Source organism: Capra hircus, chromosome 2, assembly GCF_001704415.2.
Source record: "Capra hircus breed San Clemente chromosome 2, ASM170441v1, whole genome shotgun sequence".
Taxonomy (NCBI): Eukaryota; Metazoa; Chordata; class Mammalia; order Artiodactyla; family Bovidae; genus Capra; species Capra hircus.
The window spans coordinates 38,577,831-38,603,398 of record NC_030809.1 but is presented as its reverse complement, the minus strand read 5'-3'; the positions used below and the strand labels follow the sequence as shown (position 1 = coordinate 38,603,398).

At 38.3% G+C, this 25,568-nt stretch overlaps 1 protein-coding gene across 18 annotated transcripts in view; it reads left to right on the top strand.

Annotated features, from left to right (window-relative positions):
- The window catches only part of MAP2 (microtubule associated protein 2), a 298,493-nt gene continuing 273,158 nt past the window's right edge, over nucleotides 234–25,568 (top strand). For 8 of the 18 annotated variants that reach the window (XM_018060031.1, XM_018060047.1, XM_018060069.1 and 5 more), the window contains exon 1: nucleotides 234–490. The gene's annotated coding sequence lies outside the window, so the exon portion shown is untranslated. The remainder of the gene's footprint in view (nucleotides 491–25,568) is intronic. The other 10 variants (XM_018060114.1, XM_018060100.1, XM_018060107.1 and 7 more) reach the window with 5 other exon arrangements.

Below are 25,568 nucleotides of genomic sequence, written 5' to 3'. Positions count from 1 at the left end.
AGCCCGAAGTGGCTGGGGTTTGGCCTGCGCTCTGAGGCCGCTACCCTCGCGGTCCCCGCCGGACTGCGGGCCGACAGCTGCGGAAGGCGGGGCGGCGGCGCTCCCCTCCAGGACATTGTGGCGGGGCCCGCGCCAGCCCCGCCTCCGCCGCCGCCCGGGCCGCCGTTCGGGCGGGGCTTGTGGGGGGCGAGGGGCGGGGCCTGCGGAGGGCGGGGTGGCCGCGGGGAGCCGGCGGCCAGGGCGGCGCTCAGACTGGGCCGGGAGCTCCGGCTGCGCGGGCTCTCGGCGGCCGCGGCGACAGCATCCTCCACCGCCTCCTCTCTTTCTTTTCTTCCCCTCCGCTTCTTTCTTTTCTTTCTCCTTCTCCTTCTTCTTTTCCTGCCCTGTCCCACCCCGACCCACCCCCCTGCTCCTTCTCCAGAGGACCTTAGGTCCTCAGGTCCCTGAGCGGTGGCAGCGGCGACTGCGGGTGCATCGTTTCCGCGCCCAGGTAAGAGAGCCGTTCCCCACCTCTGATTCAGTATAAACGTGCTTCTGCCTTCTGCCTCGCACACCTCGTGGAGGGAGGAGAAGGAGCCCAGGGAAGGAACGGGGATGAGAAGGGATTTGTCTCATCCCGTGCCTTGGGAGCAGGCACAGGTTGGTCGAACTGTCTCCCACCTGGCGGCAGCTTCAGGCCCGGCCTCTCTAGGTGTAACTACTACGCAGCAGAGGACCAGGGCTGTACCTGGGCTCTGGATTTGGAGAAGGGTGTGTGACCTTGGTAGGTACCGCTTTGAAGCGCACGGGAACTTACATCGGGTTAGGATACTTGTCTTTAAAGCTAATATTACCTGAGCTGGGGAAAGATAGACAATGAATTATACTGGGATAAAAGAGAATTTCGAAGTAGAGGTTTTTTGTTTAGGTTTTCTTTTGTTTTTGGTCCATCGAACTGCAGAGAACTGCACACTGACGGATGAGTAAGTTAAAGAAACCTTGTCAATTCGAAATCATTTCCCTGTAATTGTCCCAGACACAGCTGGAAGAGAAAGATTGACGAATGTTTATAGTTTTAGGAAAATGAAAAATTAATGTCTGGTCTCGATGGAGGGCGGGATACGAAAAAATGAGTCTGGATGAGATTGAACGTCTACATAGTCTTTCTTTTTAAGAGATGGGAGTGGGAGGCAGCATCTACGGTCCACCAGTTTTTTTCTTTTTCTTCTTAAAAGGCCTTTTGGGGGCTGCAGTGTTTGGTGTCTTCCTTCTCCAACTTTGTCTTTTGTTTAAGGATGAAAATTTAAAGAAAGAGTGTTTGAGAGGAGCCAGGAGTGGGGATGTGTGTGTTTGGGTGTGTGTAGGGAGGAGGGGATAGTAAAATGGATGGGGTCAGAAAAAAACATCCTTGAAAACTGGAAATGGATGTTAATACTGCCTGGCATCAGGGTTTGGGGACTTTGTCAGAAAATTAAAAAGCTTTCATTAGCTACAAGCCCGTTTGTAACAGTTGCTGGGTGCCATCAGCTGGAAGCCCTTAGCATAATGATTCCAGGACATAGACCCTTTATTACTGACTCAGTGTGAAGGGTTTTTGTTTAAATGCATACACAAGCATGCACAGGCGTATGGTGGTACACACCACACACACACACACACACACATAACACATTCGCACTTATACTATATACCTAATTTTGCAAAAGAGAGTAGTACTTAAAAGACGAGTCTTAAAATGTTTATCCTTGAAGGTTTGGGGATTATGGTGTGAATCAAATTTGTACTGCAGAACAAATAAATATATGTTGTTGGGTAGTATATAAGATTGGATGTGAGGCAAAGGGATTAATGAATATCGGTAAGGTATTAAATGTCAAAAATATGATTTATTTTGAAATGATTGGTCTGGGAGAGGAAATGACTGCTAGCTGAAATTGAGGTTTGCAGCCGCAGTGAGGCGATGGAGAACAAAGCCTTTTATGTGAGCCATGTTATGCAAAATGTCCCATGCTTGAGCGGCAGGTACCAGCCCAGTATAACGCATGGCTCTGTAACCCTGTCATTTCACTGTGGGCAATTATAATTTTTTTGGCAATGAAAACAGATTAAATAAATAAAAGCTCTTTAAAATGCCCAAGAGGAAGATTATAGCCTTTCACTTGAATGTGACACAAAACACCCATTTAGCTGGTCAGTTGCTACGTATTTTGGTAGAAATCTTTATGACTCTGTAAAAATATCATGGGTGTTTCAATCACCCCCTCTTCATGCACAGAAACATTTCCTTCCCAAGAAAAGGTGATATGCATTTTTCTCTTTCAATAAAAAGTATTGTTATGTGTGTGTATTTTAAGGTTAATTTCCTGATAAATTTATCTGATTATCATACCTTTATATCTGGAATCCACAGTTTGCATTGAGCAGAGCTATTGTGCCATTAGGATCAGTGGTACGTGCTATTTGCCTGTGCTTTATTTAATTTCAATTTTTAGTATTTCATAATATGCTACAGTATTATTTAATTTCCTAAAGGTTTTTTTCCCCATAAGCAGAAAATTGCTTAACATACATCTATAGATCTGAGCAATTAAAAATTGAGCTTCCTTAAAATTTTTTTTTATACATGAATGTCCATTTTCTCTGTTTTTCTCCTCTTTTCCCTCACCTCCATCAAATAACCTGTTTATCGTGACTCTGTCTATGCTCCTTTAAGCTTCTGGTTCTGTCTAGATTGTGAAGAGCAGAGCAGCTTTCTCAGGAATTTTGAATTTAGGATGTGTTCATTCTCTGTAGCAACTCTCCTAGGATGACGTGTTTATAGCACCTTCTCAGGGAGGAGAAGGAGAAAGAATGTGCTGACAGAGCCTGACCCAGTGAAACTGGCACAGCCATTACCTCATCCTAGTAGCTACTTCAAACTCATTGAGAGAGCAAGCACCCTCTCAGTGGAAACCAAACACCAGCAGCACACCCTCCTGATGCAGAAGCCTTTCGCTTCCCACAGCAGCCTTACTCTGTTGCTCTGCTAAGGTTAAAGGGATATTTCCTCTTTTACATATTTCTTTTCAAGGATCTTGAACTTGGTCATAAATATGCTGCCAGAAATGAAACCTGGCACAGCATCCCCTAAACCTGAAAGAATAATTTCATTCCTGTACCACTTTTGGCTTAAAATCAATTTGCAGATTTTCTAAACACATCAGAAGGGAAAAGGAAGAAGAATGCTTATTGGCATATATTTGCATGTTTTCTTATGATACACGTTTTTTGGTAAAATTTTACTAGCATCCAGATAGCAGACTGGATTGCTATGCTTTTGAAAAATGGGGTTGTGCTCTTGGACTTTAAAATGCAATAGTTATAATGTTTGCTTAGATGCATGACTGTATGTACATCCTTAAACCATTCATTGATGTCCCCATAAGATTGAGCGTATGAAACCAACTTGGAGATTTTAGTATTCAAGTTGATTGCTTTGGTTAATGAATTCCTTTCAGTGCTTAATTTCCTCTTGACAGATTAAGATAAAGAATCTAAAATAACAGTTACAGTGGATAATAACACTACCCCCAGAACAATGTCATATTTCTTAATCCTAAAAGCAGTCATTTAGGTAAGTTATTAGTAATGCATTAGTGAATGTTACTAAAGATAATATTCTGAAACAATTATAAACTCTTATGTCTCTGGTGTATCAGGTAAAGATGTCATTAAGCTCTTTGAGTCATGTCTGATTCTCTCAGATATGTCTGTCCTTTTGTACTTCAGTTCTTTTTACGCCTTTCTTAATTTGATCTGCTCAATCTAAACCTTCTTAAGTGTGAGCAGTATTTTGATCATTTCACTGATTTTTTTCCTCTCCTTTCATTCTGTTCTTTGTAATCTCTTGTTTGAATGTTAGTCTTCTCCAGGCATTTTGTCTTTAATACTCTTATTACAAACAGCCTTTACTCTTCATTTAGGAGAGCATTTATTCCATCTTATTTATTTATTTGTTTTGTTAGTTCAGTTCAGTTGCTCAGTCGTGTCCGACTCTTTGAGACTCCATGGACCGTAGCACACCAGGCTTCCCTGTCCATCACCAACTCCTGGAGCTTGCTCAAACTCATGTCCATTGAGTCGGTGATGCCATCCAACCATCTCATCTTCTGTTGTCCCCTTCTCCTCCTGTCTTCAATCATTCCCAGCAACAGGGTCTTTTCCAGTGAATCAGTTCTTCGAGTCAGGTGGCCAAAGTATGGGAGTTTCAGCTTCAGCATCAGTTATGTATTTTGTTTTGTGTCTATTATATTTCTACTGGATGCAGAATATCTTCCTGGAGACTAAATGTAGAGACACAGAAAGTACTACAGGGCTCCTGGCTTTAAGAAATTTTCAAATATAGTTAGACGAATTTGTTTCTTTTGTAATGGGGAATAACTAAAAAAATAACATTTAAATGAGCAGTTATTGTATTTCAGATATGGGACACAAGGGACTGCACATGGGGACAGTAGTGTCCCAAACCTCAAAGACAATTTTTTCTGTATCACTATGTAAATGTCCTAATGTAGACCCTGTATACCTAACCTCCTTTTTTCATATATGTATTTTCTCTATATAATTATATATAGAAGGAGAAGGAAATGGCAACCTGCTTCAGTATTCTTGCCTGGGAAATCCAATGGACAGAGAATCCTGGGGGGCTACAATCCACCGCATCGCAAGAGTCAGACATGACTTACCCACTAAACAACAACATATATAATTGTATAAATATTTGTATATATATAAACTGGGGCTTCCCTGGTGGCTCAGTGTGAAAGAATCCGCCTGCCCAATGCAGGAGACACAGGTTCAATCCCTGGGTTGGGAAGCTCCCCTGGAGAAGGAAATGGCAACCCACTCCAGTATTCTTGCCTGGAGAATTCCATGGACAGAGGAGCCTGTTATGTTAATAGGCCTTTTAGAGAAAATAATTAAGCTTCTAAGATCACAAAGCTGGGCTTCTTTCTTGCTTTCTTTTTTTCCTTCCTTTCCTCTTCACCCATTTTCATTTCTTCCTTTCTTCTTTCCTTCCTTTGCTTGTTGCTTTCAGTTTGTATTGGCCAAAAAACAAAACAAAACAAAACACCAATTTTTAGAAAATAAAACCTGCCATTTTTATTGTAATTTATTTTCCACTATATCCATGTTTCTTATTTAACATACACTTTTATGCCAACTTCTTCTCAGGGCTTCATCACTGTCTCGGTCCTTCCTTTGATCTTGACTTATATATACTCTGGCCTTGAACAAACTTTTCCTTGTATACCAGTCTTTGATCCTGTTTCCTTTCTCTGGAAAGCCTTTCTGAATCAGGAAGAAAAGTTACTGCCTTGTGTCTTCCCATTATTTGTTTGCAAGCTGACCCAGATTCCCTTATCTTATAGACAGTTGCTTATCCCAGCTGTGTTCTTACCAGCCTTCTTCAAATGACTTGAAAAAGGTAAACGTGGTGTAGCTGTACAACCTACTGCTTTCAAATGAAAATTTTGATTAGCTAACAGTATTTTGTTATTTTATTCACCTGACATCAAATAAAATGGAAACTGAGTAGTAAAGTCATCCGGGCTTTCCTGGTGTCTCAGAATCTGCCTGCCAGTACATGAGATGTGGATTTGATCCCTGAGTCAAGAAGAACCCCTGGAGGAGGAAATGGCAACCCATGCCAGTATTCTTGCTTGAGAGATCCCATGGACAGAGGAGCCTGGTGGGCTACAGTCCATGGGTTGCAAAGAGTCAGACACAACTTAGTGATAGAGCATGCACCCACAGTAAAGTCATTATCTGTCAGGCAGTCCACTGTCTTCATTTTACGCTAGTTAACTGCACTGATGTTCCCTTAAGTTGAACTGAATTAATTTAATTTTAAATAAAATATCCCTAGCTACATTGCTGTGTACAACGTTATCATTAGCCATCTTGAATCCATCTCTCAGTAATCATAAAATATAGTGCTTGAATGTCCATTAGGATATTTCATTGCTTAACTATCTAGATCTCCTATATTTAAAGCAAACTTGTAAGTAAATATACAAACTTGCTCATTTAGTTTGAGATAGAATATTCATACTGATAGAACCTTTTATATTGCATTAAAGTATTAATGGGTTTATTGTTGCCCATGTTGTATTGTTATAACAGTTCCAACAACACTGTATTATCTTGCTAATGGACAACAGTGAAATTATATAATAAAATGGTATGAGAAAATGTTTCCTAGTTTTATTGACTAGGAAGCATCACAATTAAATAATTCTCAGCTTTGAAATTGTATTACTTTATTTGGGTATTGTGCCTCTCAAAGCTGTAATTTAGTCTTTCATTTGAACGGTGTTTTTGAACAAAACAGTATTTTAAACAATAAGCTGCCTGTTTTTCTGGCATTTATGAGACCACATTCCTTTGGCCCACTTTGAAAACAAAGAAGCAAAAAAAAAAGTTTTTAGGATCAGTAGTGCATTCTTTTTATGTTAGTGTCATCTAGTATAGCTAGGAGAAGATCTGATTCTATAATTTACTACACATACTTATTATATCATTTGAATGAAGAACTGCAATCTGTGGCATACAAATCTTTGCTATATGGAGTTATAATACCTGTAACAACCTATTAGTCCATGAAATTTGTTCACTTTGTGTTTTCCAAAGGGCTATCATAGTGATATTTGTGTTTGTATACGTAATAATCACAGGATTGTTGTTGTTCAGTTACTAAGTCATGTCCAACTCTTTGCATCCATGGACTGCAGCACGCCAGACTTCCCTGTCCTTCACTATCTCCTGGAGTTTGCTCAAACTCATGTCTATTGAGTTGGTGATGCCATCCAACCATCCCATCCTCTGTCGCCCCCTTCTCCTTCTGCTCTCAATCTTTCCTAGCATCAGGGTCTTTTGCAATGAGTTGGCTCTTCTCATCAGGTAGCCAAAGTATTGGATCTTCAGCTTTAGCATCAGTTCTTCCAATGACTATTCAGGACTGTTTTCCTTTAGGATTGACTGATTTGATCTCCTTGCAGACCAAGGGACTCTCAAGAGTCTTCTCCAGCACCACAGTTTGAAAGCATCAGTCTTCTTTATGGTCCAGCTTTCACATTTGTATATGAAGAATTGATGCTTTTGAACTGTGGTGTTGGAGAAGACTCTTGAGAGTCCCTTGGACTGCAAGGAGATCCAGCCAGTCCATTCTGAAGGAGATCAGCCCTGGGATTTCTTTGGAAGGAATGATGCTAAAGTTGAAAGTCCAGTACTTTGGCCACCTCATGCAAAGAGTTGACTCACTGCAAAAGACTCTGATGCTGGGAGGGATTGGGGGCAGGAGGAGAAGGGGACGACAGAGGATGAGATGGCTGGATGGCATCACTGACTCAATGGACATGAGTCTGAGTGAACTCTGGGAGTTGGTGATGGACAGGGAGGCCTGGCGTGCTGCGATTCATGGGGTTGCAAAGAGTCGGATACGACTGAGCGAGTGAACTGAACTGAATATTGCCTTTCAGTTCAGTTCAGTTGCTCAGTCATGACCGACGTGAGTCTGAGTGAACTCCGGGAGATGGTGAATTGATGCTTTTGAACTGTGGTGTTGGAGAAGACTCTTGAGAGTCCCTTGGACTGCAAGGAGGTCCAACCAGTCCATCCTAAAGGAGATCAGTCCTGGGTGTTCACTGGAAGGACTGGTGTTGAAGCTGAAACTCCAATACTTTGGCTACTTCATATGAAGAGTTGACTCATTTGAAAAGACCCTGATGTTGGGAAAAATTGAAGTCAGGAGGAGAAGGGGACGACAGAGGATGAGATGGTTGGATGGCATGACCAACTCAATGGACATGAGTTTGGGTGGACTCCAGGAGTTGGTGATGGACAGGGCGGCCTGGCATGCTGCAGTTCATGGGGTCACAAAGAGTTGGATACAACTGAGTGACTGAACTGACTGACTGACTGACTCTGCATAGAAGTTAAATAAGCAGACAATATATAGCCTTGATGTTCTCCTTTCCCAATTTAGAACCAGTTCATTGTCCCATGTCCGGTTCTAACTGTTGCTTCTTGACCTGCAAACAGGTTTCTCAGGAGACAGGTAAGGTGGTCTGGTATTCCCATCTCTTTAAGAATTTTCCACAGTTTGTTGTGCCCACACAGTCAAAGGCTTTCAAGTAATCAATGAAGCAGAAGTAAGTGTTTTTCTGGGATTCTCTTGCTTTTTATTTGATCCAAAGGATGTTGGCACTTTGATATCTGGTTCCTCTGCCTTTTCTAAATCCAGCTTGTACATTTGGAAGTTCTCAATTTATGTACTACTGTTAGCCTTATATTAGTATTTATATATAGCATTTTTTCTTAGTTGAGATAAATTGTTATACAGTTGATTTATAAAAAATTGAAAATTGTACTTTGATGTTCACATGAGAATATTGATTTTAAATACACTTTTATAGGAAAAACAATGGTATTTGTTTTCATTCATAAAATCAAATTAAACAAATTTCAAATAATTATTATATTTTTCTGTGTTGAGAGATAAGATCCAAATTCCATTGTTCATTATTGAATTGAAATGATAAAGCTAAATTTGGTGCTCAATATCAAAGCATCTCCATGTTGATCAAGTGTCCTAAATTGAAATACTGGTCACTTAAATTTATCTTTTAGGAAGTGCATATGACATTGCTATTGCATGGAAAATGCAGATTTTCTTCTTTTTAAAGAGGAGAAACCAGTATTGATGGAACTTTAGAAATTTTACTTCTGAGAAAGCACCAAGCATCCTACTGGAAGCTACATCTCTTATGAAACCATGAAGTGGGTATGATCTAGGGTTTATTTAAATGGGTTTGGCCGCTGCATCTCAAACTAAAGCTTGCCTCGTTCATAATTGTATGATGTAAACTATTATAGACTATTAATTGGTCTTTGGTGAAATTGACATTTTGTGGATTTTTTAAAAGTGCTTGTCACTTTTAGACTCAGTCATAAGTTCCATGATTAGGGGGTGTGGTTTTACTTTATTTTGAATAGAACCATATTAAATGAAGGTGGTCCATATCAAAATTATAATTTATTAAACTTTATACAATCTAGGAAGTCTCACTGCACCATTTCTGAAAGACCTCCATCAGGTTTTGGGAGAAGAATCCTAATTTTTCTGTTAAAAAACTGATATTTATTTCTATTAAAAAAACATATTGAGCAAACATATTTTTAATGAAATCCTTTCCTTTTGCTTAATATGTTTATAGTCTATATAACAGAGTGACTTATTGTAACTCTGTTAATTAGTTTCTTAGAAGGATTCTGTGCTTGTACAAATGGAAATATAAAGTGTATTTTTCTGTGCCTCTGCCCTGTAGCATCAGTTCTTAAGACTTGCGAAGTATGTATAAGTTAGGAGCAAATGGTGTGAACCTCTGATGTGCGTGTAAGGAAACTGGGACAGGGAGTGGTTAAATGACTTTCCTGAGATTCTGAGTGGTGGAGCCAGGACTAAAATTGTTATTCAGGTCAGACTCAGCTCTTGGTAAGGAGTTGCCCATGAAGAACCATCTCACTCTGACTCTTCTTCCAATTTAGTTTATATTCCTGTTCTCTGACCTAAGGGTGGGGTGATCTGCCTGTCATACCTCCCCTACTTTGTGACTCAACTGTGATTTCACATGAATATAAAAGAAGGAGAGACTCAGCATTTTAAGGCCATTCCAACGAGCTCTGTGCCAGCTCCACTACTGAACGTGGTGAGACTAAACCTGGTCCAGGAAACACTGACCAGGCTGCTGCTCCAGGTTCATTCCTGTGGTTTGGATCTCTTAGGACAGACATGTAAACTCTCTGGGGATGTGTGCCCAGACTCAAGCTACTTGAAAAGCCAAGGAGCTTTTCTCTGAACTTGAACTATCCATACTGATGCCTCTAGATTGGTTAAGTTTGTGTTTAAACTTGACTCTGTGTACAAGAGAAATCCAACAAAAATAGCCGGTGGAAGCTTCTTTCTGACCTATAGCACTATGAAATTTTCTCAGAAATAGCTTTCCTTTTGTGTCTCCCCAGCTTTAACATTTTTAGCTAAAAGGAAGTGAGCTAGAAAGGCTGTGGCCTCTATGTCTGTGTCTGCTTCCCTCTTAACTTTCCTACTCTTGTATGTTTTGCTGTTTCTCTGCCTCTGGTGCTCCATGCCTCTTGTTTCTTTGCCTCATCCAAGGAGACAGCAAATTAAATAAGAATTAGGTATTTCCATCATTACTGTGTTCAGTAGACCTTCACCTGTACCTGCACTGCCTAGGCATCGTAGAGTCTTGACAAATATTTGAAAAGCATGATGGGCAAATTGGAGGAAAGAAATTGAGCAGAAACCATGCTTAAATATTTAAAGAGAAATATATTCCTAGTCAGTGAAAACTGAAACAATACCACTATTTAGGGAGTGAAGGAATTCTAATGTCCTCCTTCTGTTAGAGAATGTTATATAGTATGTCCTAATTCTCTAAATGGCCATATTTAATCTTTAATCAAAATTGTAGTTACTGTTTTATCATTGAATGGATGGAACAAAATTCCTTAAAATATTTTCCATGACCATTTGAGATAGAATGGGCTGTGCATATTAGCTTCTCCTGAATATCTTTATTTTGAGCCATAAATCTAGAAAAAAACCATCTTATTTGCACATAAGTAATTCATACCTATGAAAGCAAATCTTTTGAAATAAGATATACTGTCCTCTTCTTCTTAGATGTGATTTACTGAATTTGACCAGTCTGAAAATCTAAATGATCCATAAAGAGTTAATTATTGTAGTAAATGATGTTCTTGGGAATAATTCATTTTTAACTTTTGTATTATGAATAATCTATACATGCTATTTTACAGGCAATGCATATTTGTAAACTTGCTCATGCAAAGTTAGTATGTGTAACAGGGATATTATTAATCACAGTACTTGAAAAATTATAGCTTATTATTTTTTTAAATTGCCAAACTCTCTGAAATGTAAAAATTCTTGTACAAATATTCTTTTTTATGAAAAGAAACTTAGTGTTTATCTTGAAGATTTTTTTTGTTTCTAAATAGGAGAAAATTTATTTAAAAACTTTCACAGTCACCAAATTTTAACATTTTTAAACACTACAGGACAAATAGATACTCTCTTTTTCTTCCATTTAAATATCAGTCTAGTGTGCCCAACGTATTTCAAATATCATGGTTCATAAATCACTTATTTAACAAATGGTTGTTGGATCCCAAACATGCAGCAGGAACTTTTCTGAATATGTAGCATATTGGGACAAACCATACAGATCCCTGCCTTCATGGAGCCTATATTCTGTTAGTGGGAGACAGAAATTAACTTGTAAACAAATAAATGATTAAGCATTTCAGACATAAAAAATTACTGTAAGAAGTGGAAAAGAAAAACATACGATAGAGCTTGTCTCGGATGGGATAGGCTGCTCTTGGAGACATGAATAATGGAAAGTAGCCAAGCAAACAAATATTTTGGGAAAAAGTTTTTAGGCAGAGGGAACAGAAAAAGCAACGGCATTAAGAGCAGGAAGAAACCTGGCATATTTGAGAAACAAATGCAAAGCCAGTGGCACTAGAGGCTCATGGCCATGGTAGAGGGTAGTGGGACAGGAAATCAGAGCAGAGGCAGATTTCAGGCCTCGTGGGTTCTCTTGACCATGATAAAGGGTTTGACTTTTATTTAAGTGGCAGTGCATTCTAATTTTTAAGGTAGTAGAAGCAATTCTTTTTGAGAATCTCATAAGAGTTTTCACAGATTAATTATGTCTCCTAAATCCCTGTAGATACATCTGTAACATTCACTGATGTCTTAAATAACAAGAGAAAAATAATTTAGAAAATTAGAAATCAATGGTAGAGACAAGATTAGACTTCCATTGATATAGTCTTATAAAATGTTCTAAACATAGGTAACCTAAACTGTGTCATTTTTTTGAGATACTGGAGTATTACCTATATAAGTAATTTTAACCCTTGCAGCCATTTTGGAACTGAAATTAAGTTTTTTGGTTTTTTAAAAAATCTAAACAGAAAATTACAAATCCGTGTTTGAGAAAAGTAGTCACAGAAATAATTGCAGTTTCAGTATGAGTGTGTTCTTTGACTATTTCCCCATAGCATCTTTAGTTATAAATAAGATCAGGTACCAAGCAACAACCAATATGGTATTAGAATTTATAAATGAATTAAATAACCTAATTACACATATTTTACTTCTTACAGGTAATGACCTAAATGCCCTGAAATTCAGTAAGTGAACTAATCCAATTTCGTGATGATCTTGAATCACCTTTGAGATTAATGATTAGTGTGTGCCTTCATGTATATATTGCATATGCTAAAATACTTAAATGTGCTTTTCAAGTATTTCTAGAACAAGTGTAATGCTCTACTGAACTTAATATTAAACACAGTGTGCCAGACTTTTGATTGATTATACTTTTGGCATATTTCAGGGCTGTTTACTTTTTTCCTAGACATTTTCTCAATAGAAAACAAAGCTATTAAATTTTTTGTTCTTTCATGTAATGTTATTTATAGGGCATTTTCAAAAATCACGTAATTTAGGAGAAAGTATTTTTATTTTGCAATGAAAAATTGAATTACTGTTGTTCTTCTTAAAGCTTCTTTTCTTGACTTCCATTTTGTTTTGTTTCTAGGGTTAATTAATTATGTAATGTAAATTGCTGTAACATGGAGCAGTTAGCTAGAATGATATTTCTATCTCCCAGACTAACAGTTCCTCAAATTAAATACTAAATATATTAATAGCAAACGAACAGATAATTCAAATATATATTAAGCTTTAATAGTGTTCTTGGAATCTTATTTAAGCGTAGGTCTTTTAATATTGAGATGTCACTAAATATCAAATATAAACTGTTACTTCAAAAAACTAGTGAAAGCCTTTAATAAAAACAAGAAAGTGATTAATTTTCTTCTATATGTACAACCATGCTTATGCTGTGGAGTGTACAACATACAACATGTTGTTCTCCTCTAGTTTAGAGTGTAAAATATACAGCATGTTGTTCTCCTCTAGTTTCCACTCACTAGAGACGGAAATGGCAACCCACTCCAGTGTTCTTGCCTCGAGAATCCCAGGGACGGGGGAGCCTGGTGGGCTGCTGTCTGTGGGGTCGCACGGAGTCAGACATGACTGAAGTGACTTAGCAGAGACATAAGAGATAAAACTAATATCAAAAAGAATATAATGCACAATAAGACAAATGATAAAGAAGAGCGTGTCTTGTAAGTGCTATGTAAATTTAGAGGAAAGAAATATATCACCATGTGCAGAAGCTAAAGATTTTATGTGGGAAGTGAAGGATGTAGCCTGGGGCTGCTTATATGGCTGGGTTTAGAAAACACCCAGGTAGGATAATAGCAGAAGCAAAGACACTGAGGTGACAAAGAGCACAGTAAACAATATTGTCTGCAATGGGAGATTTCTTTGGGGGAAGAATAGAATGGGTAAGTGGTCTTGGATGTGTGCAGGTCCTTAAATACTAGGCTTTACTGGGATTTTGGTATTATCATAAGGCCTTTGGAATCAGTGAAGGATTTTGACTTAGAGAGCAGAGTGAGGAATTCAACCTTTTAAGATTAGCAAGGTGAATTTGAGAGGACTTAGTAGTAGGTCGAGAATTTTTACATATGATGTAGCATAGATACACCAACCTATTTAGAGGGAGAGACTAAGGTGTGATTCTGTACTAATTTCATTGTTAGTGAAATATACAAAATATTTCAAACATTAGCAAGAGGGTCAGGTTAAAGAATATTAACTTAGTCATAGTAAAAAGATGGGCTCATATTTTCCTAAAGCAAATACAATTTGAATTTCTCATGCTAAAAAATCACATTTTATTGTATATATCAGATGTAAATGGAGACAGTCTGTAAAGAAGGATGTAAATGAAGCGCACATATTTAACCTTAAGAATATCCATTTTATTATTTTAAATGACTGTTTCAAGGTGAAAATTGCTTTTCAGTACTCTGTGGGGTATATTTTTCATATCATAAAGCACATCAAAAACATGAGCAAGAATACTGGAGTGGGTGGCCATTTTCCTCCTCTATGGAATCTTCCCAACCCGAGGATTGAACACGCATCTGCTGTGTCTCCTGCAGTGCAGGGTTATTCATCCACTGAGTCATCAGGGAAGCCTCTGAGAACAACCACTGTAGATTTTGTAACAAACAGAATAACCATGACTTTATATCTTGTGATAAAGTATAGCTTATTATGTGATAACTCTAATAAATTGATTCAGAAAGCTTTTTCTGGAAAGAGCATGAGGAAAAGATATTGAACAGCGATAGTTGCCTTTCCCAAGTTATGATGCTGCTCAGAGATTCTTAGACCTGCATATGCATAGAAGGTTATGTATGTGGAGAATCTGCTCCCATCAGTGAGCTGAGGAGCCCTGGTTTAGGCTGAGGCATGTGTGGAAAATGCTGCTGAAAAAACTGCTGTTGACTTAGACTGGCAGTTAGGCCATTTCCGAACTCAGGTCAAAGTCCCTCCAGAAGGAGTGAAAACTAACTTTTCAATGGCACAGTTCTCTAGTGGTCAAATTTACTATTGTGTACCATCATAAACTCTAGGTGTACATGTATCCGCAGCACAGGATGTAGTTAAGATACAAGCAGTACTTCACATTTGGAAAAAGTGTGTTATACAGTTAGTTGTAATATAAGCTAATAATAGAATAAAAATGGACCCCAAATTGGAAAAATCTGTACAGCTGTAATAAAAATTTCATTTTGTTTTACACTTAAATATTAATTTACTGACTTTTATTTTGTCACCACTGAAGTTAATAAAATTGAAAAGTTAAACATTTGAAAGTATACACAGACATGATGATGACTCATCACTGAAGGGCTATAAAAGTTTCTTCTCCATTTCTGAGGTTAGAAAGGATAGAAGAGAGAACAGAGAGGGGAAGTGTCTGCTGAGTACTTTGTGTAACTCCAGGCTTTACTTGCATTGTCATTTCTGAGAGGCGACATTGATGCTCTGTTTTGTTTGTTATTTAGGAGACTACACACACTTAATTTCTTAGTTTTGCCACTACTTGTGATTGCTAAGGTCCATATTTATTAGTACTTATAGTCCTTTGAGGGCTTCCCCGATGGCTCAGCGGGTAAAAAGAATCTGCCTGTAATTCAGGAGGCACAGGGAACATGAGTTCAATCCCTGGGTTGGGAAGATCTTCTGGAGAAAAGAAATGACAGTCCACTCTAGTATTCTTGCCTGGGAAATCCCGTGGACAGAGGAGCCTGGTGGGCTACAGTCCATGGGGTTGCAAAGAGTCAGACATGACTTAGCAATTAAACAACAACAATGAGAATGAGTGATGCAAATAATCAGAGCTGTTGGAAAGATGAGACTAAGACATTGCTTTAGGAAAAGATGGATATAACTCTACATACGTGGCAGATGTTTGCCCTTCTCAGACAGTGTGGATTTTAAAAGGAAAGAACAATGGCTTTTGAAAAAAATTATTTTACAATAGAAAGGCAAAAAGCATTTTATTCACTAATGTATATGATACTGTGCTTTATTTCTTGTATATTAAGTTTTAAAATAATCCATCAGACTTACTGTGGAGAAAACAATTCTCCTAAATCCTTTAAATTTCTTCTTAGTGCTAGATGATCTTCATATATCCATTTAAATTCTCTGAGAATGTGTTCCACTTCAAATATAAGTCCTTTGGAGGACATGATGCTTTGGAAAGGAAGGGAAGAAGAGGGCAGAATGCCCAAAGGATTTGCTGTACCATTTTTCAAAGCAGAGGCCAGCTGTTTGGGAACTAGAATTAAAATGTAAATTATCAAAGGGGAATAATGAGAGCCATTCTTTTCAGACAATGTCCAATGCAATCACAGTGAGAAAAGGGTTCAGGGAGATTTTCTACTATGCACAAGTCACAAATGAATTGAAAGGCTAGGAGGGAAGTGATTTACAAGAAACTAAGTGGACACAACCCGCAGATTGTCTAGGACTCTGGGTAGTTGAATTAATTGAGGAACAGTACTTCAGTGCTGCTGGGACTGAATCCAAATTACAAGATAACGGTGCACAGAACTGAGGAAGTCACTGCATTAGTACCATAGCAGGACTATAAATTTAACTATAGTGCTGGCAGGAGTTGCATTTCATGTGGTTTTATGAATCAAAATAGAGGTCTTTGAATACAAGGCAGTGCCACATGCAAACAAAATAGGAAGATTATGCATGAGCTTGGTCAAAATTTTTGTATTCACAGTAAAACAAAAATCTATGAGAGCTTTCAAATCAAAGGATTTTCACAGATAAGTTAGTTTTTATTTGTATTAATATACAAATTTAAGTACTTTGAGGATAAGTCCAAAGGGCTACACATAACTCTTGTAGGTATATGTTCATTTGAACTTGGTCTAATCCTAGTATTTGGTGTCAATCAGACATCATAGATCTGTAATGAAGAAAACAACTATCAGTGAGAAAGGAAAACTATAAATATATTGATTGAGTTTTGTACAAACTATGCAAGTGAAAGAATAAAAGAACTTTTTTAAAAGTTTGGGGCTTGGGGGGGTCTTATACACATTTTTATAAAACATTCATCCATGATTTTGCCTTTTATATGACAATAAGGTTTATATAATAGCTAAGGACTAGGTCTCAGTTAGTGCTTGAAATAATAAGAGGTTTGATTAGCCAATAAATATTTAAAATTATGGCCTCTTCCTCCTCCCCCCACCATCACTTAAACACACACACACACATGCACACACAATATTTTATTTGGTTTGGATCCATCACTATTACTGGTCGATTAGTTCCATTTTTAAAGCTTAGCAAACACCTGTATTCTGCCAGCTCTCTATTTTGTATCTCCAGTTTGGGGCTTCTTTCTGAGAATCAGACTCCTATACCGCACTGCCTGCTGAGTGGCTCCACTTAGCATTCTGTAGGCACCTGAAACTCATCATGTTCATAATGAAACTTATTTCAACATTCGTCCTACATTCTTTTTATAGTCTCTATTTTAGGTAATGGAACTATTCCAAGTCAGAAACCAAAAGTTATCCTAGACTCTTAATGTATTTCCTAAATACTAATTTCTTTCAAATTTTTCTTTTCGTCTCTACTCTCACTGGATTGTCCATTTAGTTTATTGATTTTCTTGCCTCCAATCTTTTCACATTATATTCAGTCTTTAGAAGAATGAAAGTGATTTTTTTAAACTGTATATCTAGCCAGATCACTCTTCTGTTTAAAATCCTCCTTTCAGTGTATTTTTAACATAACTGTAAAGCTATGCAAATATATAAGCATGGTATCTTTTCCATCTATTTTCAGCCACCGCCTGCATTTTGGCCCTCTCAGAACTACCAAACTTACTATAGGTCTCCCCACAAATTACTTGCTCTATTCTTCCCATTATGTTCCCGCCCCACCCCCACCCCCCAGCTCTGCCCCATGGGTATTTGTTTTCCAGACTTCCCAGGTGGTTCAGTGTAAAGAATCCGCCTGACAATGACGGAAACACAGATTCAGTCCCTGAATTGGGAAGATCCCTGGAGAAGGAAATGGCAACCCACCCCAGTATTCTTGCCTGGGAAATCCCATGGACAGAGGAACCTGGCAGGCTATAGTCCACGGGGTCGCAAAAGAGTCAGACATGACTTAGTGACCAAACCCCAACTGCTTTTATCTTGCAAAACCAGATCAGCTTTTGTATTTCTCTCCTGCTGGATATTTATGCTTCTTGAGGAAAGGAACCGTCGTATTCATTATCATAAATTCAATACCTAGCAGAGGGCCTGGCATACACTATACACTTGATAATTATTTGTTGAACTGAATAATGCTGGTTTATGGTTCTGTTTACCTTTTGCTATTGATTGCTTTGATTAAATGGGTGCTTGTCTGCAACGCTGAGTTTCCATCCATGGAGTTAACTTTGGTCAAATACTTCAGTATACTAAGTATTTTCCTCATTAATTTATGCTCTTAATTGCTTCTCCATCTACTCAGAGAGCAGTTACTTCATGTTTACACCCAAAATCTGAGTAAAATAAAGGCTTCTTCACCTTAGATTATTGCTTTCTTAGTGGGTTCTTGTGAAAGTTCGCTGTGATGGAGAACTTAATTGGCAATGATGTTAGCATTTCATAAGGTGAACCAGGATACTAGTATGCTTGAAGTCTATATTGTTTTGCTTTGTTGCTGTTGCTCAGTTGCTTAGTCATGTCCAACTCCTTGCGACCCCATGGACTACACATGCCAGGCTTCCCTGTCCTTTACTGTCTCCTGGAGTTTGCTTAAACTCATGTCCTTTGAGTCGGTGATGCCATCCAATCATCTCATTCTCTGTCTCTTCTCCTCCTTCCCTCAGTAACCAGCATCAGGGTCTTTTCCAGTGAGTCAGCTTTTTGCATCAGGTGGCCAAAGTATTGGAGCTTCAGCATCAGTCCTTCCAATGAATATTCAGGACCGATTTCCTTTAGGATATCTGGTTTGATCTCCTTATAGTCCAAGGGACTTTCAAGAGTCTTCTCCAGCACCACAATTCGAAAGCATCAGTTCTTCGGCACTTTGCCTTCTTTATGGTCCAGCTCTCATATCCATTCATGACTACTGGAAAAAGCATAGCTTTGACTATATGGACTTTTATTGGCAAAAGTGATGTCTCTACTTTTTAATGTGCTGTCTAGGTTTGTCCTAGCTTTTCTTCCAAGAAGCAAGCTTCTTTTAATTTCATGGCTGCAGTCACCATCCACAGTGATTTTGGAGCCCAAGATTATTTTGTTTAGGTTAACTTAATTTAATGGTAAGCAGTGATTTACCAAGAAGATTAATAACCATTGAAACCAACAAACTGATTGGAAGTTTAGCATTATTGTCTCAAATCAGTGATGGAAATTAGGACCTCCAACTTTTACTTTTCTTGGGGACTAACATAGAAATTTGTATGACTTTTTCATTCAATATTTGTTTTTGCTGTAGGATTAATTATGTTATTTAATCTCAGTAAGAAAATTAATAATTTATGCCTAAATAATATACAGTGAACATATGAATACTAATTAGTATGTTATAATTAAAAGACTTGAATTACACCTGCATCACACTGTCAGGTCAAGTATAAGTATACATTCCAGTTAAATCCAGCCAGTCAGTGTTATGTATAAGGAGACAGAGCTATTGGTCTAAAATTTGAACTTGAATTGGGTTGCTAATCTGAATTGAAATCTTTGTTAAATTTTTGGTTGCAGCTTAATAAAATTACTTTTAAGTAGTTAGAGGGAAAATGAAAATTAGGGTATAATTTAGATTCCATTACACTGACTTCTCCAGGGGTATGTGAGTTATTTATTTAACATGGAATTTAATTATAATGAATATTTTCAAACTGAGTTGTCTTTGAGATTGAGACTAGTTTGCTATTCAAATAGCCACTGCAGAAATGTGAAAAACACTAGATTTCTGCATTAAATTTTTTAAATTGGAAGGAATTTTCAAATAGTGACTTTAAAAATTCTAAAACATTTTATAAAATGTCACACTTCAAAAAATATTTGGTTGTTACATTGTTAAAATCATAAATCAAGGAGCTGTGGGGGCTCCTCTGTTGATCCAGTGGTTAAGTGGTTAAGACTTCCTGCCTCTATCACGGTGGATGTAGGTTTGATCCCTGGTTGGGGAACTAAGATCCCACAGTCCACTCAGCATGACCAAAATGTTGGAAAAAAAAGAAGAAGAAACTGTGATGCTGGATGGATTACCAGCATTACTCTAAAGAAGACATGGTTTGTCATTTTAGTTTGCATGCAGCCTTGCTTGCGTCTGATTCTATAATCAGTAACTTCCCAAGAAGGATATGGCATATATCTGTATCGTTCAGTTTTAGATTTATAATCTAAGAGAATTATTCTAGTATTCAGATACTAATCACATAGTATTTGGTTCAGTTAGGTTCAGTCGCTCAGTCGTGTCTGACTCTTTGTGACCCCACGAACCGCAGCATGCCAGGCCTCCCTGTCCATCACCAACTCCCGGAGTCCACCCAAATCCATGTCCATTGAGTCGGTGATGCCACTGAACCATCTCATCCTCTGTTGTTCCCTTCTCCTCCTGCCCTCAATCTTTCCCAGCATCAGGATCTTTTCAAATGAGTCAGCTCTTTGCATCAGGTGGCTAAAGTACTAGAGTTTCAGTTTTAGCATCAGTCCTTCCAGTGAATATTCAGGACTGATTTCCTTTAGGATGGACTGGTTGGATGTCCTTGCAGTCCAAGGGACTCTCAAGAGTCTTCTCCAACACCACAGTTCAAAAGCATCAATTCTTCGGCATTCAGCTTTCTTTGTAGTCCAACTCTCACATCCGTACATGACTACTGGAAAAACCATAGCCTTGACTAGACAGACCTTTGTTGACAAAGTAATGTCTCTGCTTTTCAATATGGTGTCTAGATTGGTCATAACTTTCCTTCCAAGGAGTAAGTGTCTTTTAATTTCATGGCTGCAGTCACCATCTGCAGTGATTTTGGAGCCCAGAAAAATAAAGTCAGCCACTGTTTCCCTATCTATTTGCCATGAAGTGGCCACAGGACTGGAAAAGGTTCGCTTTCATTCCAATTCCAAAGAAAGGCAGTGCCAAAGAATGCTCAGACTACCGCACATTTGCACTCATCTCACACACTAGTAAAGTATTTGGTTAGACACACTTTAAAATGATGGAGCCCAGACTGGTGCCCTGTGATGAGCTAGAGGGGTTGGGTGGGGGTAGGGGAGGGAGGCTCAGGAAGGAAGAGATAGATATATGTGTGTGTGTATAGTTATGACTGATTCAAGTTGTTGTATGGCAGAAACCCAACACAAAATTGCAAATCAATTTTTCATGAATTAAAAAACAAATAAAAATTTTAAAAAATGGTTCCCTCTTTAAGAAATTTCAGAAATCACTAATAAAGCACAGTCCTATTCTAGTACATCTAGTGGGCAATAAGAGCAACCAATATCATTATTGTCTTTTTGCTTGCTAGAGAGGGGTTTCTGTTTACACTAAAAGGAAAAAAAAAACAAAACACACAACCAAACACTGTGGGATGCACAATGTAAATTTCTGCTTTGCCAAGAGTGATAGTGAACATACATGAAAGTAAAACCTACATCATAATCATTGTTCAGAATAGATTGACAAGAGTGTGGTTTCAGTGTTTGTGTTTTCTTAAAACCCCAAAGCTACATGACACTGGTTTTTCGGCAGAGAAATTGCAACACATTTAAAACATGTAGCCAAAAATATGGGTGGAGCCAAGAGAAAAGTTAGTACTCTTGTTTCTTATGGAAAAGCCCACATTGCTCAGAACGTAAAATCCTACTTGACCCATAGATAGTTTGCTTTGAGAGTAAGATGTTATTTGTATGTGACATCGTAACTATGATGGCTTATAACAGATGATCAAGAAAATCATGTTCTATCAACAGAACTAAACTTGGGAATGATAATCAGAAGCACTGGCAAACCTTTCAGACACCCACATCTTCCAAGAAAATTACTCATAATAGCAATTTTGCTTTGAGGTATTAGGCCACGTGTTTTAGTAAAATGTGGGTGTAAACTCAACCAGAAAACAAAGCATTTCCTTTCTTTTTGTCTGTAGACCATAAAACATACCATTAACTAAATGAACAAAAAGCCACGTATTTTTTTGACAATCATAAACTAAGTATCTTTGTTTCCTGCCTGTTACAGAATGCCATAACAGAATTAGTTTTACATCATGAGATGCATCTCACAAGCATCACAAGATGCCACACAAGTAAATGCTAAAAATTATTTGGATTTGAGGGGGTAGGTAAGTTTATAATGGCTCAGTTTAATTCCATACTGTGGTTATAAGCTTGATATGCTTTTAGAAAAAGTGAAATTATTTTAGAAAAGTGTCACTTTTCATATACTTTCTTGCAGTTCTATTCATTAACTAACAAACAGAAGTGAAGGAAACTTTAATAGACTGCTCAATGTGGTCTTGACAGACCATACCTAGTGTTCTTTAGATGTATATGGGCCTTTTGTCAACAGTTTGATTGTAGTTGCATCCAAGGGTCTGCCTGGGATTATTTTTCCTCCTTTGACTTAGCTTTAATGTTACAGTGTATATTTTATCTTTTTTATTGAAAAAGAAAAATCCCAAGAATAGCTTGGGTATACTTACCCACCCTGCCACCATCACCAATCTCAGTTTAAAAATTAAAAAAAAAAAGCTTTATACATTAAATTAGTTTGAAAATGTTGACTATTTAATGAACAAAAATGAAACACACTGTAAATTTACAGTGGTGGAATTTTTTGGTGTGTCTGTAGTTAACCTAGAACTATCTGGACATGAATGAGCCAAGGAAAGCAATTTTGTAGTAACAACAAAATTGTCTAAAATTATATTATTAAAATAGACAAGAGGGAAGGGAGATTCTAGCTGTCTTATCTTTCCACCCAAGTTTGAATAAATATACCTGGTTTTTCTCAGATCATGGTAATCAGTTTCTTCTTTGTGGAACTAATAATCGAGAGAGTCAAAGAGTCTGTTTCCTCACACCTTACTATTTTATTTACTTATTTTATTTTTATTTTCCTTACTATTTTATTTAAGTGGAGTAAATTCTGCAGACTTTAAAGTCTGGCCTCCTATTGAAATTTAATTCGTCCATGCCAGATTCAAATACAGAGAGCTGTACTCATTACCCAAGACTTCAAAAGTATGACAGTGTCAATTGGAGAGCAGATATTTTCTTAGATCTTACCTGTCTAGGTACTCTAGGTAGTTTAGGACTGTGTAGGTCCTTTAAAGCCAACAATTATTTTCTTTTGGCAGAACAGTAGCTTGCTTCTGCCCACGTCTTCTTTCCTTTTCTGGAGCTACTATCTAGCTACATGACTGGAGGAATGCAATGAAATACCACAGTAGCTGCCTGGCTTTTTCTCCCAGACCTGAGTTCTACATGGCCTGAGACTTTGGCCTTCCTGATAGTAGACTAAGACACGCTTTGTGTTCAGTCTTCTGAAGGACCAGTATTTAGCCCATTACGCTAGCCCATTGCACATTTCTGGAAAATGTGGTAGCCACTGCATACCACTGGTACTTAGGCCTGTGGTTTATGAACTAGAAAACCATGAAGATGCCATACCTGAAGTGTACCTTCAAAATGTCATTATTAGAGTCCTACTACTAAGGACTTGAACCCACTTCCATTAGGTCCTCTTTGATTTAATGCCTGATTTTCGTAGGTGTTAGATAAGGAGCTACCCAAGTTCAGCACCTTGGCCTAACAGAGGCAACTGAGGACCAACTCTTAGGTTGTAAATGCCGTGAGCCTTATTTGCCAGTATATCACCTGGCAAATTGGCTGGATCATAGTAGATGCATAACAGATTTTCTTAAATGAAAGAAGGAACAATAGGGTAAGAAAGCTGCTTCAGGTCCAACAGACACAAATAGTTAGCAAGGGCAAGCTCCTTAAACCAGAACTACCTGGTGGCTTGGATGGTAAAGAATCTGCCTGCAGTGCGGGAGACCTGGGTTCTGTCCCTAGATTGAGAAGATCCCCTGGAAGAAGAGGATCTTCTTCTTGGAGAAGGAAATGGCAATCCACTGCAGTATTCTTACATGAAGAATCCCATGGACAAAGGAGTCTGCAGGCTCCATGGCCTTGGGGTCGCAAGAGTTGGACATGACTTAGCAACTCAACCACCACCACCAGCATGCGCTAGCATAGCATGCTGGATGCTGGATTTGAAACTGAAACTTTTTTTGAAACTGAAACTGTTTTTGAAACCTGGGAGAGGGCATGGCAACCCACTCCAGTATTCTTGCCTGGAGAATCCCCATGGACAGAGGAGCCTGGCAGCCTACAGTCCATGGGGTTGCAAAGAGTCGAACATGACTGAACGAATAAGCACATGAGCTCCTTATCCCAGAACTACAGAAATGCTTTGAGAAGGACAGATTAAGAAATCCCGATGTTCAAGGAAACCCTTCCTTCTCTCTATAACCTAAACCTGTGTTTTCGTATCAAGTCCCACCTCTTCTATCAAGCTTTCCAACTTACATAGTCTGTACCAGTGATCTCAAACTATTTTGGTAGTTTACCATATACTAAAACAGCAGTGAGCATATAACCTAATGCATATTGATTTTATGATATTTTTTAACATTCCATAGATTGAACTGTTATATAATTATAAATATAAAAATAGAAATTAAAAAAGACTAAGTTAAGCAGGAAGTAAAGAGTAACTTTCTTTTGACAATCACAATTGCTTTATTAACATCTAAAAGGCAAATATGAGTAAATTTTGTTATTAATGAATTTGGATATAAATCTGTATTATACATAATCACCTTGTTTCTAATTTCTTTGACTGACTTCTTTTCAGATTGGTATAGGTTTTAGTCTTGGTAACATGTGACATCTGATGTGTTAGATGTGTTGGGACAAGGTGAAGCTGGCAGTGCCAAGGACAGTTCAGTTCAGTTGCTCAGTCATGTCCGACTCTTTGTGACCCCACGGACTGCAGCACACCAGGCTTGCCTGTCCATCACCAACTCCCAGAGCTTACCCAAACTCATGTCCATAGAGTTGGTGATGCCACCCAACCATCTCATCCTCTGTCGTCCCCTTCTCCTCCTGCCTTCAACCTTTCCCAGCATCAGGGTCTTTTCAAATGAGTCAGTTCTTTGCATTAGGTGGCCAAAGTATTTGAGTTTCAGCTTCAGCATCAGTCCTTGAAATGAATATTCAGGACTAATTTCCTTTAGAATGGACTGGTTGGATCTCCTTGCTGTCCAAGGGACTCTCAAAAGTCTTCTTCAACAGCACAGTTCAAAAGCATCAGTTCTTTGCTCTCAACTTTCTTCATAGTCCAACTCTCACATCCTTACATGACTACTGAAAAACCATAGATTTGACTTTGTGGACCTTTGTTGGTAAAGTAATATCTCTGCTTTTTAATATGCTGTCTAGTTTGGTCATAGCTTTTCTTCCAAGGAGTAAGTGTCTTTTTATTTCATGGCTGCAATCAACATCTACAGTGATTTTGGAGCCCAAGAAAATAAAGTCTGTCACTGTTTCCACTATTTCCCCATCTATTTGCCATGAAGTGATGGGACCAGATGCCATGATCTTACTTTTCTGAACGTTGAGTTTTAAGCCAACTTTTTCAGTCTCCTCTTTCACTTTCATCAAAAGGCTCTTTAGTTCTTCTTCACTTTCTGCCATAAGAGTGGTGTCAAGGGTCGGACACGACTGAGTGACTTCCCTTTCACTTTTCACTTTCACGCATTGGAGAAAGAAATGGCAACCTACTCCAGTGTTCTTGCCTGGAGAATCCCAGGGATGGGGGAGCCTGGTGGGCTTCCGTCTATGGGGTTGCGCAGAGTCAGATACAACTGAAGTGACTTAGCAGCAGCAGCAGCAGCAGCATCTGTGTATCTGAGTTTATTGATATTTCTCCCGGCAATCTTGATTCCAGTTTGTGCTTCATT